The sequence below is a fragment of the Pelophylax lessonae genome (genome assembly GCF_965119305.1).
Source record: "Pelophylax lessonae genome assembly, chromosome: 5".
In the NCBI taxonomy this organism is placed as follows: domain Eukaryota; kingdom Metazoa; phylum Chordata; class Amphibia; order Anura; family Ranidae; genus Pelophylax; species Pelophylax lessonae.
The window spans coordinates 167,607,059-167,620,621 of NC_138772.1; positions in this window are offsets into that span (position 1 = coordinate 167,607,059).

Below are 13,563 nucleotides of genomic sequence, written 5' to 3' on the forward strand. Positions count from 1 at the left end.
CAGGTGAGAGATCTGTTCTGAAAGTACTGCATTTAGTCCTACAGTGATTCTCTGGGCTGGGTGACAGGTGGAGAGGGGCCCAGGCAGCTGACAAGCAGGGGAAGGGAATTGTGGACAGGGACAAGGATTGTTGAGCTGGGGAGGGGGGATTACTGAGCACTGTGGCAGCTGAATGCTGGCTTCTCCTCCCTGCAGGGGAAGCCATAGGAGAATCAGTTCCAGCAATCTAACCACCTACAGTGTACCAATCTCCCTCTCTGTTCATGATCTCCTTCCCCCTGCCGTCCAGACCCCTTTTCTTCCTCTCCTTCCAACTGGTTGTCAGCTGCTGCAGACATACAGAGGGATAATTTCAGCATGGAGACGGGGGGAGGGTAAATAAGTCATACTTACCGGCCCCTTCCTTTTCTGAATAAACACAGCGAGTGATCGGTACCAATCATTTGTGAATGAACAGCCTCTGTACAGAGCACTTCCTGTTAATTTATCTCCAGTGCAGCTGAAGCTGCAGAAAAAAGATTGGGGAATGTGACTGTCCTCAATTCTTTTCTCTGTCTCAAAAGTGACACATCAGGGGTCTGTTTGGCCCCTAATATTTTACCAAAGCACTCCCAACAGGGTTGTGAAATAAATAAAGAAAAAATAATCTAGTGTATACAATTGAGACACAAGTCATATTGTAATTAAATGTTATTAAAAATGACCTTTCCCTTTAAATCTGCAGCCTCTGTAATTTTCTGAAAATGCAATATTGCTATCTGGAGTTGTTCTGTACACAGAATGTGTACTGAACACCCCCCAGCTTGTGTGATTGAATCACCAATTTTCCCAGAAGTCTGCACTAAGATATAAGTCAGGTTTTAGGCATCCCCTGCAACAAAAATGTAATTTTTGGTAAGATACTCCTCAATAGGAACACATCTAAAGGGAAGCAGGCCCACCCGATTTCCTCATTAGTTCTCAGCAGCTGCACAGCTGATTGATAATTATGAAACCACTCCCAATTAGACGCACTAAGCACAGAGGAAAAAACAGGGATTTCTTCAGAATGACAAAAGGTAGGAATTTGCAACAAATATTGTTATAATCCTTGCAATTTACATAGATAACCCAGAGGGGAATGTTTTTTTTTCTCAACAAAAGTGGAGTTACGCTTTAAGGGTTCATTCACACAGGTTTCCTGACCTATACAATGTGAATAGGCGAATTGTTTGTGTGTCTGGAGCCATCTGTTACTCTACGTCAGGGGTCTCCAAATTTTTGAAACAAAGGGTCCGTTTATTGTCCTGCAGACTTTAGTGGGGACAGACTGTGGCCAACGGGAGTGGAACTTTTCCTGGTATCGGTGGCAGTAAACATCACCACATTTGGTATTAGGGGGAAGAATAGTGGTCATTGTATCATTGGGAGGAATAGTGCCTCATTGTTGATGTCAGTTGGCAGAATAGTGCCTTGTATCAGTGGGAGGAATAGTGCCTGAAGGGCCAGATAAAGGCAAACAAAGGGCCTTCATCTGGCCCTCGGCCACAGTATAGAGACCACTGCTCTACCACGCAGCTGCTGTACGAACAGCCACAGGTCTAAATTTGACAGGAGTGCAGGTGCAGGTGACTGGCCCCCGAATGCACACTGTGTATTGTGTATTGTATGGAGGGGTTGTGCACATCACTCATTATTCACATATAGTGTATTAAAGAGGAGTTTAAAATTGTAGCTGCTGACTTTTAAGAAATAGCCAAATTCCAGTCCATGGAGTCCAGCACTGTCTTCCTCAAAGCCAATTCTCAGCTGGGTTTCAGCTTGCCCATACCACCATGTTGGATATGGGAGCCAACTGTGACTTCCTGAGGTCTCCCAGCCAGCTCCCCACTGTGCCTCCGTGAAGCACGGCAGCGAGGTGGGACTGGTCCCAAGCAGTCTCCTGGGACATGGGACAAGCTGACGTTATTGTTGCCTAGGCAGAAGTAGGAGCAGGTACTTGTCAGAACAAGGGGCGTACCGTGGGGTTGGCAAGAACGGCGCCCGCCAGGGGTGCAGGCTGAGGGGGGGTAGCAAAAACATTTGCAGTGCAGCAGTGAAGCAGTGAATTACCGCTCCTCTGTGCAGCCTGTGCCCCCCCAGCGGGCGGTGACCCCCTTTTTTTCACCTTGCCTTCCCCCCATCATATTTACAGCTTTAGATGTGATCCGGCCCCGCCCTGCCCCCTGCTGTGTTTGTACTGGAAGGTGGCTGTCCCCGCCCACCCGGCTGCTTGCAGACAAGTGCTGCCCTTGAGATGAGCGAAGATGCTGCAGCTGTTGCTGATCGGAGGTGAGGGGGAGCGTGCCCGGTGACAAGTTCACGGGGGGGGGGGAGAGTGTGTGTCTACGGGGAGCCAGGCCGGGATGCTGTGAGGTAGGATGGAGAGTGTGCAGACTGGTATGTGTGATCTCCGGGGAGGAGGTCCTCTGCCCATTGTGTGTCTGGGAGGACTCCATCTGGTGCACTGCACACAATGTCACCCCCCCCCCCACTCCTTGTCATCACTCCCTGTCACCCCCCCTCACTCCCTGTCAGCCCCTCACTCCCTGTCACCCCCTCTCACTCCCTGTCACCCCCCCCTCACTCCCTGTCATCCCCCCTCACTCCCTGTCACCCCCCTCAATCCCTGTCACCCCCTCTAACTCCCTGTCACCCCCTCTAACTCCCTGTCACCCCCTCTCCCTCCCTGTCACCCCCCTCTCACTCCCTGTCACCCCCCTCACTCCCTGTCACCCCCTCCCTGTCAGCCCCCTCTCACTCCCTGTTATTTTTTTAGATTGTGGTTAGCACTATAACATATTTATAAATTTCTAGAGCTTGATCAACTATTCCTTTGGGTGTTAGCTGCTTGTTGTCTTTAATTTCCAACTTGTTTAGTGGATTTTTAAATAAAACATTTTTAAATAAAAATATAGATTCATATTTGGTGGGTAGGGGAAATACAGAAAGTTTTTACTTTTAGAATTCTTATGATTACAGCAATTTCTTTTTTTTTTTTCATTTTATTCAATCTTATTTAATTCTATCATAATTGAGGAATACAAACAAAGAGTCAGTACAAAAGAGAGTGCAAAGCATAGAGTATGCGTGTACATAAATCTTCAGTCTTACAAGTAAAAAATGAATGAAAAGAACATATACAAACAGAAGGTATAGGGCATCCCCCTTGATATCATTGTAGGAGGTAATAATAGGGCAGATATCAATAGAAAACAGTGCAAATGATCTATTGTTCAGATTTAAAAGATTATGTGTATGCTGTAAGGACTGCTAGAATGTGATACAAATCATTTTCAAGGTAGAAAAGAGGAAACAAATGTGTAAAGATGTACAGACAGAGCTAGAGAGTGTGAATATAGCAGGGGACATAGAAAGAGAGAGCACATTTACTCCGTCATGTCCCTGAAGAGGTGGGAACTGAATCTCCTTTGACCTGAGTAAGAAACTCAAATGAGTATCGGAACATAGACCACGAAGTCCAGGTTAGTGAAAACTGTTCTTTCCTTCTTGCCCCCTGCGCCCACAGATGTTCAAGGTCTCTGATAGAATCTACCTCAGTGGCTCACTCCCCAAGAGAATGTATGGTGGTCAATTTCCAGTGGTGGAGAATGATCGCCCTAGCAGTGGAGAAGGAGTGTCGAAGAATATTTTTACGGATTTAAATGGTCCAGGAAGCATCAACAGGAGGGCTACATTGGGGAGGCTTAAATAGAAATCACCATCAGTTCGCAATATAGTTTTCATTTTATTTTGACAAGACCAACCCTGGACCCTTTTGAATCCATCCAAAACTCACAGGTAAGGGAATACAGGGGATGCTCAGTGGTCTCTGTGGTTCAAATAATATACCACCATTTCCTCTTTCTCTCCAGGCTGTTATTAGTAAACTGTAAAGACCAGTTTTATATAGCATTAGTATAATACGCTAGAAAAAGAGAAAACCAGAGTAATGGGACTTTAAATGAGGCATTTAAGTAAAGAAGAGGGGAAATGTATTGTATAAAATATGAATATATATGATACATGTAGTTATAAACAATTACAAAAATTGTGAAAGGACAACATATTACACAGTATACAATTTCTATTGAAAACATAAGTACATAAAAGTAGGATCTCACGTAGGATCTCTAAACGTAATAATATCAATATAAAAACTGTTTGTTTGTCAATTCATTTTTAACTGGGGTAAAAAGGAATAGGGTAAAGCATCTGAGTTAATCGTAGGCTTGACTCGTTTCTTATACCTCTGTCCATTCATCAGGAGCATTGGGTACAGGAAAAGTGTCTAAGAAAGGGGAAAGGAATTTATGCATTATTGCACCAGAACATCAAAAGGTAATAGAAAAAAAAGTACAAAAATTAGAATATGTACAGAAACCTTTACCTTAATTGTCTCAAAAGGTCTATTTGGACACAAAATGTAGCCCCAACTGGGAGGGGAAAGTGAAGGCATCGCAGGCATGGTCTCCCCCGGGGCTGAGGTGCAGATGATACCAAGCACAGCAGGGATAATAAAACCGCAGTCCAGGCAGTAAGTGGAACTCCTGAATGATATTTCAGAGAGTGACAGTGAGTCACCCTTGGATTAGAAAGGTTCCAAAATACATAAGAACTATTAGGTATGGGTCAGATATAGAATCTGTATAAAAATAATAGGAGTACATAGACTGATCCATGCCTGCGATGCCTTCACTGTTGGGGTTACATTTTGTGCCCAAATAGACCTTTTGAGACAATTAAGGTAAAGGTTTCTGTACATATTCTCATTTTTGTACTTTTTTCTATTACCTTTTCATGTTCTGGTGCAACAATGCATAAATTCCTTTCCCCTTTCTTAGACAATTTTCCTGTACCCAATGCTCCTGATGAATGGACGGAGGTCCAAGAAAGGCGTCGAGCCTACGATTAACTGAGATGCTTTACCCTATTCCTTTTTACCCCAGTTACCAATGAATTGACAAACAAACAGTTTTTGTATTGATATTATAACGTTTAGAGATTATACGTGAGATCCTACTTTTATGTACTTATGTTTTCAATAGAAATTGTATACTGTGTAATATGTTGTCCTTTCACAATTTTTGTAATTGTTTATAACTACATATTCATGTACATGTTTACAAGAATATAAAAGATATTCATCTTTTATACAATAAATTTCCCCTCTTCTTTACTTAAATGCCTCATTTAAAGTCCCATTACTCTGGTTTTCTCTTTTTCTATAGATATTAGGGATGGAGGCTATTTAAGTATATAATGTGTGGCAGACCATAATCTGTTTTCTTGTAGTATAATACACTATTCTGGTTATATTTGCACAAACATAATAATCACATATGTAGCCAGGTGCTCGGCTACAGCAATATGGAGAATGAGACATTGCCTTTTATTCTTCTCTCCCTCTACTTAGATACTGATGTTATGCTGCACCATTCTCTTCTGGCCAGCAGGAGCAAAGCTAAAACCAAGCAAGTCCTTAAGACTTCTATGCAGAGTTCTGAGAATCATGGAAGTTGTAGCTTGAGATGGCAGTCATATAATGGGGCCAATGGACTCCTTACACTACAGATCCCAGTATTTTTGCCTGGGAAAGTTCTTACTCTTGGTGCTGAGGGAGTTAAAGAGAGAGCACCTCTTTCTGGATATTCGCCTGCCAGCGGAAGACCATACCAGCAGTGATCCGAGCCTGAGACTGGAAGGGAGTACACTCTGGGGCAGTGGGGCACTGCCCACATCACAGCACCAGCAGTAAGACTGGAGGGTCTGCTCACCCACTGCTTCCTAATGTTGACCATCAAAGGCTTTCAGGAAGAGACTGAGAGGGCCCCCTTCCTACAGCAACAGGTAACCGCAGCATCCTGGGTAATGGTAAGAACATTACATAAAACAAACATCAAATTCCCAAAAGGAGAGAATCAGACACGCAGAGTATCAAGAAGATCCCAAGTAGTGAAATAAAGCAATGAAATGAAATATAGTCCAAAAGAATAAATGGTCAATGTTCATCCAGATGTCCTTAAATTCCAATACACATAAGGTACTGTATGCACTTGCCATCCACCACACCACGTGAAAGAAGGGTTGTCACCTATGTGTATCCATAGAATCTGTGTACTACGGAGCCTCTTCTATGTACATCTCTTCTTGATGCGCTGCATGTCTGATTCTCTCCTTTTGGGAATTTGATGTTTGGTTTATCATATGGTTTATTTAATGTCAGCTTGCATCATATTTAACTTATCTGGTTATTCACTATTTCACTACCAGTGTTTATTAGGCTGTTAGTGTTCATACCTGCAGTGGCGCTGTGGTGGGAGTGATCTTTGGGTGCCAGTGTTTGATGATTCCTATTTCTTTTAAGAACATTACACAATACATATACTATGAAAAGCAAAAATAGAGGAAGAAGCCGGCATAAAGATTCGGATGCAATAGATTTCTAATACCCACTCATATGTATTTAGGAAATGTACAAAGAGGATTTCCAGACAAATTTATACAATTAGACCTGGATCATGATATCTGCCTCCTGCAATCCTCTGGGAATGAGCAGGGGGTGGAGAACCTGGAGACAATCGGGTTGAACTGTATGGACATTTCTTATTCAAGAACATACTAACAGAAGGAAAGTAATAATTCTGCAGTCTGCTGCTGATCTGACCCTATCCAATAACAAGCCAGCAGGCAGGTGACCAGACTGTACTGCATTTACCTCTTGCCAACCGCCCGCTGCATATATACTGTGGCAAGCTGGCTCGGCTGCATGAATCGCTGTACCTGTACGGTGATCCGCGGGAGCGCCCCTGGGAGCGAGCGAGCACCGCCGGTGGCGCGTTCCCACCCCCACTAGGCAGTGGGGATGTTGATCCACAGGACCGGCGCCTGCGATTGCCGCCGGGCACCCGTGATCACTCCCTGCTGAGAGAGAATGATGGTCTGCTGTTGAAAAAAAAGCAGACTGTTGTTCTCTCTAAAAGGATCACAGAGCGCCTGTGATCCTCCTATTTAGGAACACAGGTCTCTGTGATCATTTCACAAGTCCCTCCCCCCACAGTTAGAAAACACTCCCCTAGGCTCACAATTAACCCTTTGATCACCCCTAGGTTAACCCCTTCCCTGCCAGTGTCATTATTCCAGTAACAGTGCATATTTTTAACACTGATTACTTTAGTAATGTCATTGGTTCCCCCAAAAATGTAAAAAAATGGCAGAGGTCTGATCTGTCCACTGCAATATCGCAGTCCCACTAAAAATCACAGATTGCCGCCATTACTAGTAAAAAAAAAAAAAAAAAGACATAAATCTTTCACCTAGTTCGTAGACGTGGTAACTTTTGCGCAAACCAATCAAAATATGCTTATTGGGATTTTTTTTACCAAAAATATGTAGCAGAATACAAATTGACCTACAAGGATGAAAAAAAATTGATTTTCAACTTTTTTTTGGGGGGGGGGGGTGTTATATAGCAGAAAGTGAAAAATATTGTTTTGTTTTTTTTTCAGATTTGTGGCTCATTTTTTGTTTATAGCGCAAAAAATAAAAATCGCACAGGTGATCAAATACCACCAAAAGAACGCTCTATTTGTGGGGAAAAAAAGACATCAATTTCATTTAGATACAATGTCGCACATTTGCACAATTGTCCATTAAATTATTGCAGTGCCGAATCGCAAAAAACTGGCCTGGTCATTAACCACTTGCCGACTGCCGCCCGACTATATACATCGGCGGTCAGCCCCTCCCAGGCAAAGTGACGTACCGGTACGTCACTAGCCTGGGAGCGAATAGGGGGCGAGCGCGCGCCGCCGGAGGCGCGCTCCCACCCCCGCTCGTACCCAACGAAGCCGACGCGTGTGACCGGTGGACCCGATGTCCGCCGGTCAGTCGAGATCGTCGGGCAGAGAGGGAGAAAGGCAGGCGGCTAGTGTAAACAAAGCCGTCTGTCATTCTCCCCTGTGTAAAAACACAGATCACTCGGTCCTGCTATGTAGGACCGTTGATCTGTGCTATTACACCACTAGCCACATCCAATGACAGTTAGAAACACGCCACTAGGACACACTTAACCCCTCCCTCTCCAATACAGTTAACTCCTTCACTGCCAGTGTCATTTTTACAGTAACAGTGCATATGTATAGCACTGATTACTGTAGTAATGTCACTGGTACCCCCAAAAGTGTCAAAAATGTCAGTCAAGGGTCCGATCTGTCCGCCGCAATGTCGCAGTACCACAAAAAAAATTGCAGATCGCCGCCATTACGCGTTAAAAAAAAAAAACAACAAAAATGACAAAAATCTTTCCCTTAGTTAGTAAACGCAATAACTTTTGCGCAAACCAATCAAAATACACTTATTGTGATTTTTTTTACCAAACATAGGTAGCAGAAAACAAGTTGGCCAAAAATTTAAAAAAATTTAGATTTTTACATTTTTTTGGGGGGGAATTTCCTATAAAAAAATGTGAAAAATATTGTTATTTTTGCAAAATTGTCACTCTTTTTTTGTTTATAGCGCATGATCAAAAAATCGCACAGGTGATCAAATACCACCAAAAGAAAGCTCTGTTTGTGGGAAAAAAAGGACGTCAAATTAGTTTGGGTACAGCATCGCACGACCCCGCAATTGTCCGTTAAATTCACGCAGTGCCGAGTCGCAAAATACCCCCTGGTCAGGAAGGGGGTAAAATCTTCTGGGGCCTAAGTGGTTAAGGGGGCAAATCCTTCTGGTCCAGAACTGGTTAAAGAAAAGTGAGATTTACCAACCTGGCTGTGTTATCTGCCAAGACTGTGCAAGGCTGGGTTCACAGTTATGCGAATTGGATGCATTTTTATCCGCATCCAATTTGCATAACATGTGAATGTGACCGGCTTTTATTGGAGCAGAGTCACACATGTCCAGGGTGGCCGGCGTTTTTGTGTCCGGTTTAGGTGCGAATTCAGAGAAACATTCAGACCAAAATCATACCTGAACTGATGAACACTGATGAACACAAACACACCGGACCCTGGACTGCAACCCGCAGCCGTGCATGTGTGAACCCACCCTAAAGCCCCGTACACAAGATAAGAAGTTCGGACGGGAAATTTCGTCCGACGACCTATCTGCCGATTTTCGGATTGTTAGTATGGTGCTTTCGACAGCTGACTCCGACTTTTCGGCTGACAAAATCCTGATGTGCAGGCATTAAAATTTTTGTCCTCAGTCAAAACACGTCCGATTTTCGTCTCATTAGTACAGATTTCGATGGGGAAAAATCTTATGAGCAAGACTAGGCATGCTCAGAGATGAAAGAACACATAGAAAGCAATCCAACACATGACATCACTTCTGAAGTAGAATTCTGTTGTGCAGAAAAATTCGTGTGCAGTCTAGAGCACATTCCAACCAACCGACACGCACTCTTGACAAAAGACAGACGACCGGTCGGCGGAAATTCGTAGCGTGTGTACGAGGCTTAAGTTTTAGAACTGGCTGAACAAAATAATGAATTCATTTGATGGGTAAAACGGCTCCCGTATATGTATTTTAGGGGTGTGTTTAGATGTTGTCTGATTAACCTTGTGGTGACCATACCATAATTGATTGTACAAAAGCATCAATCCATGGGTTCGAAAGCAGGGCCATATACAGACCTAAAATAAATATAACCAAAACGTCTGGACACATTCATAGTGTGGTTTGTGGTTGAAGAACACAAATGTTGGCTCTTAGGTGATGAAAGAGTCTGTGACTGTCTCACTAGCAATACCGTGCATTTGTGTTCCTTTCCTAGCCAAGGTTTTTATTTTATTTTTCAATCATTGTTCTTTTTGAAATATTGTATTGGATTCATTTAGTAATACATGCCCTTTAAAAGTAAAAAGCTCTACATGAATCGTCCTCTAGAGATCTGTACAGTACACAAGCCGTCTCCACTGACATACAGTAAGAAGTTGGCAGCATACCTTGTTTCTTTGTCTAGCACTATCCATTTCCTGTGGTCTAAGTGGAAATGTTTACTGTAATATCAGTCAATAGTTCTTTCTGTAGTACTAAGTTGGATATCATAATGCATCTAGGAAAGCTATACTACTTCAATGCAGTTTAAGCTTGTTATTGGATCTGTACCTATGCTGCCATTCCTGGTCTTCCAACACATGTCTTGCAAAATGATCCTTATGGAGTCTCATTTGCTTTTCATCTGTCTGATGGTGTAGCTTAGATGCAGTTTAAGCTAAGATTTGATAATAAATGAGATGTATTCGATAATATTGTACAAGAACTGTGGTGAGTGGAATCCTACAGCAACTAGCTTTGACCTGTCTATTCTCTCTTTGGGATTGTAAAAACAATTTCTCAATAAGAAAAAGAGTCATGTGGAGTGTAACTGCTGCAATGTAAAAAAAATTCACTTATTTCTCACATGAGTGTGTGCAAAGAATATATTTTATTTGTCTTAGATATTCTATAAAAGACCTAAAAAGAGAATGCCTTTCATCCTGAAGAAGGCCGTTGCCTAGTGGGGAGCTACTGAGTGACTGTATATACTGTACATATACAGTACATTTATATAAAAGATTGATTTATGAACTTGACTGTAGCAGGCTACGTTCCCAGAGACAATTTTAAAACAAAATATTCATATTTTTCCAAGTTCAGGTTTATTTCTGCAGCATGATGCAGTTTTAATTGAAGCTTTTTTGAAGTGGAGCAAGAGAGGATACAATCCGGTTATTATAGATTTCTGTGGAAATAGCCAAGAAAATGTTGAAAGAAAAAAGTATTGAAACGATATGTTAGCTTAAACATTTGAAAATTTCAAAAAATAAAACTAAACATATTAACATGGATTTAGAAAAAAAAAAAAACAGAACAAAACAAAAAGTCTGTCTTTTGCTTTTATTTGTGATGGTCTAATGAAATGACTAATTTAGGTTATGCTGTAATGGCAATGTTGTCGTGTTGGAAAAGTAGTACAGTAATCGCCCGCTCCATCGCGGTTTAGTTTTTGCGGTCCCTGTAATTCGCGTTTTTTTTTTGTAATGTTATTTTACTATATAAATCATTAAAAATGAAATATTTTTGTGTTTTCCATAGCTCTTGCTCTGTCTCTTAGTATCTTTTATGTGTTTAAATGAGTTTCTATTGTTTTAAAAGTGTGTTTAACCACCTCCCACCCGGCCATAGTACATATACGGCCGGGCGGGAGTCTCGTCCTTCTGAATGGACGTTCCGGAACGTCCTTCAGAAGGAGAGAGATCGCGCCGCCGCGGGCACGCGCAGCGGCGCGATCTCGATGTGCCTGTGTCCCTAGGACACAGAGCAACAAGACTCGGCAGGAGGGCCCTGTGATTGGCCCTCCTGATCACATGACGGCTGTGACCAATCACAGCCGTCATGTAATGTCAATACAGCCGTTGTAACGGCTTCGATCTCTTCTCCTCCTGACAGATCCTGTCAGTAAGGAGAAGATCAGAGGATCGATTCTGCAGCCGGGGTGATCAGTGAGTATTTCTAATTACTCACTGATCACAGGGGGGGTCTGTGCTGGTAATCAGATGATTGATTACCAGTGCAGCCCTGGGGGGAGGGGATGCCACTAGAGCCACCAGGGATGCCCACCCATGACCACCAGGGATGCCCACCATGACCACCAGGGATGGCAAACAGGGCTCAGAGAGCCTGCCAGTGGTGCCCCCCTATCAGTGCTGCCCACCAATGCCATCTATCAGTGCTGCCCACCAGTGCCCGTTATTGCCATCTATCAGTGCCGCCCACCAGTGCCCATTATTGCCCACCAGTGCTGCCTATCAGTGCCCATCAGTGCCACCCATCAGTGCCCATCAGTGCCGCCTATCAGTGCCCATCAGTGCCCATCAGTGCCGCCCATCAGTGCCCATCAGCGCTGCCTATCAGTGCCCACCAATGCTGCATATCAGTGCTATCTATCAGTGCCACATATCAGTGCCCATCAGTGCTGCATATCAGTGCTACCTATCAGTGCCCATCAGTGCTGCATATCAGTGCCACCCCATCAGTGCCACCCCATCAGTGTCTCCTCATCAGTGCCTGTCAGTGCGGCGTCATCAGTGCTCATCAGTGCAGGAAAAAACGTATCTATTTACAAAATTTTATAACCTAAACTTTTTTTTTTTTTTTCAAACTTTTCGGTCTTTTTTTATTTGTGCACCAAAAAAGAAAAAACCTGGCGGTGATCAAATACCACCAAAAGAAAGCTCTATTTGTGGGGAAAAAGTTACATAAATTTGGTTTAGGTACAGTGTTGCATGACCACGCAATTGTCATTCAAAATGCAACAGCGCTAAAAGCTGAAAATTGGTCTGGGAAGGAAGGGGGTTTAAGTGCCCAGTATTGAGGTAGTTAAAGACCTTAAAATGCTTCTACACGTACAGTGACAGTAAAATAAACATGCCTACAATGCATTTTAATAGGGTTTTTCTATTTCGCGGAATTTCACTTTTCGCGGCTGGGTCCGGAACATAACCCCCGCAATGGAGGGGGTTTTACTGTATCTTATTGTAAAGTTGACACAATGGCCAAAAACAGAGGGAATATGAAAATTGTTTGCAAGAAGCACACAAAGAAGGGGTTTCTGTCTAATAAAATTGAGCTCTTAATTTCCTGTGCTCTCTTTCTCTACTGCACTGAAATCCCAAGCAGTGTTATAAGTCCTGCTCTGTTCTTCGTTTTGGCTACAGAACTACTCCCTACTGTGTTACGGAGAGAAAGAGAGTGTGGGGGGAGTTCTGTAATCCAGTAGAAGAACACTGGGTCCCTTGAAAGAGTACTCCTGTCCGGGCTTTAACGGGAATAACTTTGTCCCATGGAGCTGTTTGTTCGGTTGCAGGTAGATCTATTATTTTCATGTCTACAATGGACATGGGTACATCCAGACCTCTATGTCGGACACTATATGGCCATTTCTAACAGTTCATGGAACTTATTATTGGTGTTGCACCCATCTATCTCTTGTAAGATTTCTCTGACCTTGTCAGACAGCAGGCCATCTACAAATTATTATTAAACAAGCAAAAAGTTGGGGGAGCACACCCTGAACATGTATTTCTAAAGCTGGTGCAGCTATGAACCAAGCGACATGCATATTAAAAAAGAATAGCGCACACATGCAAAAGAAATTATTATCAAATATGAAGACAATCCATAAATAAAAATGGGGATTTGGTCCCACCATATGGCCATATCGTGCTCAAGCCCACCACTACGTCAAAGTACCCCATTGTCAGTGGGTCCTACACTATCCATAAAAAAAGGGTGAATCCAGCCTCTCTAACCCTTGGAGATAATACTCCTTGCTGGGAGAGATGTGCAAATACACTACAAGGGACTCCTCCTATATCTACTTGATAGTGGACACTAATAGAGTACAGGTGTGTGAGGGGGGTGGGGTGGGGTGCTCAACCTCAGAAGTCTGGTCAGACCGAATACATCATTTTTATTTATGGATTGTCTTCATATTTGATAGTCATTTCTTTTGCATGTGTGCGCTATTCTTTTTTAATATGCATGTCGCTTGGTTCA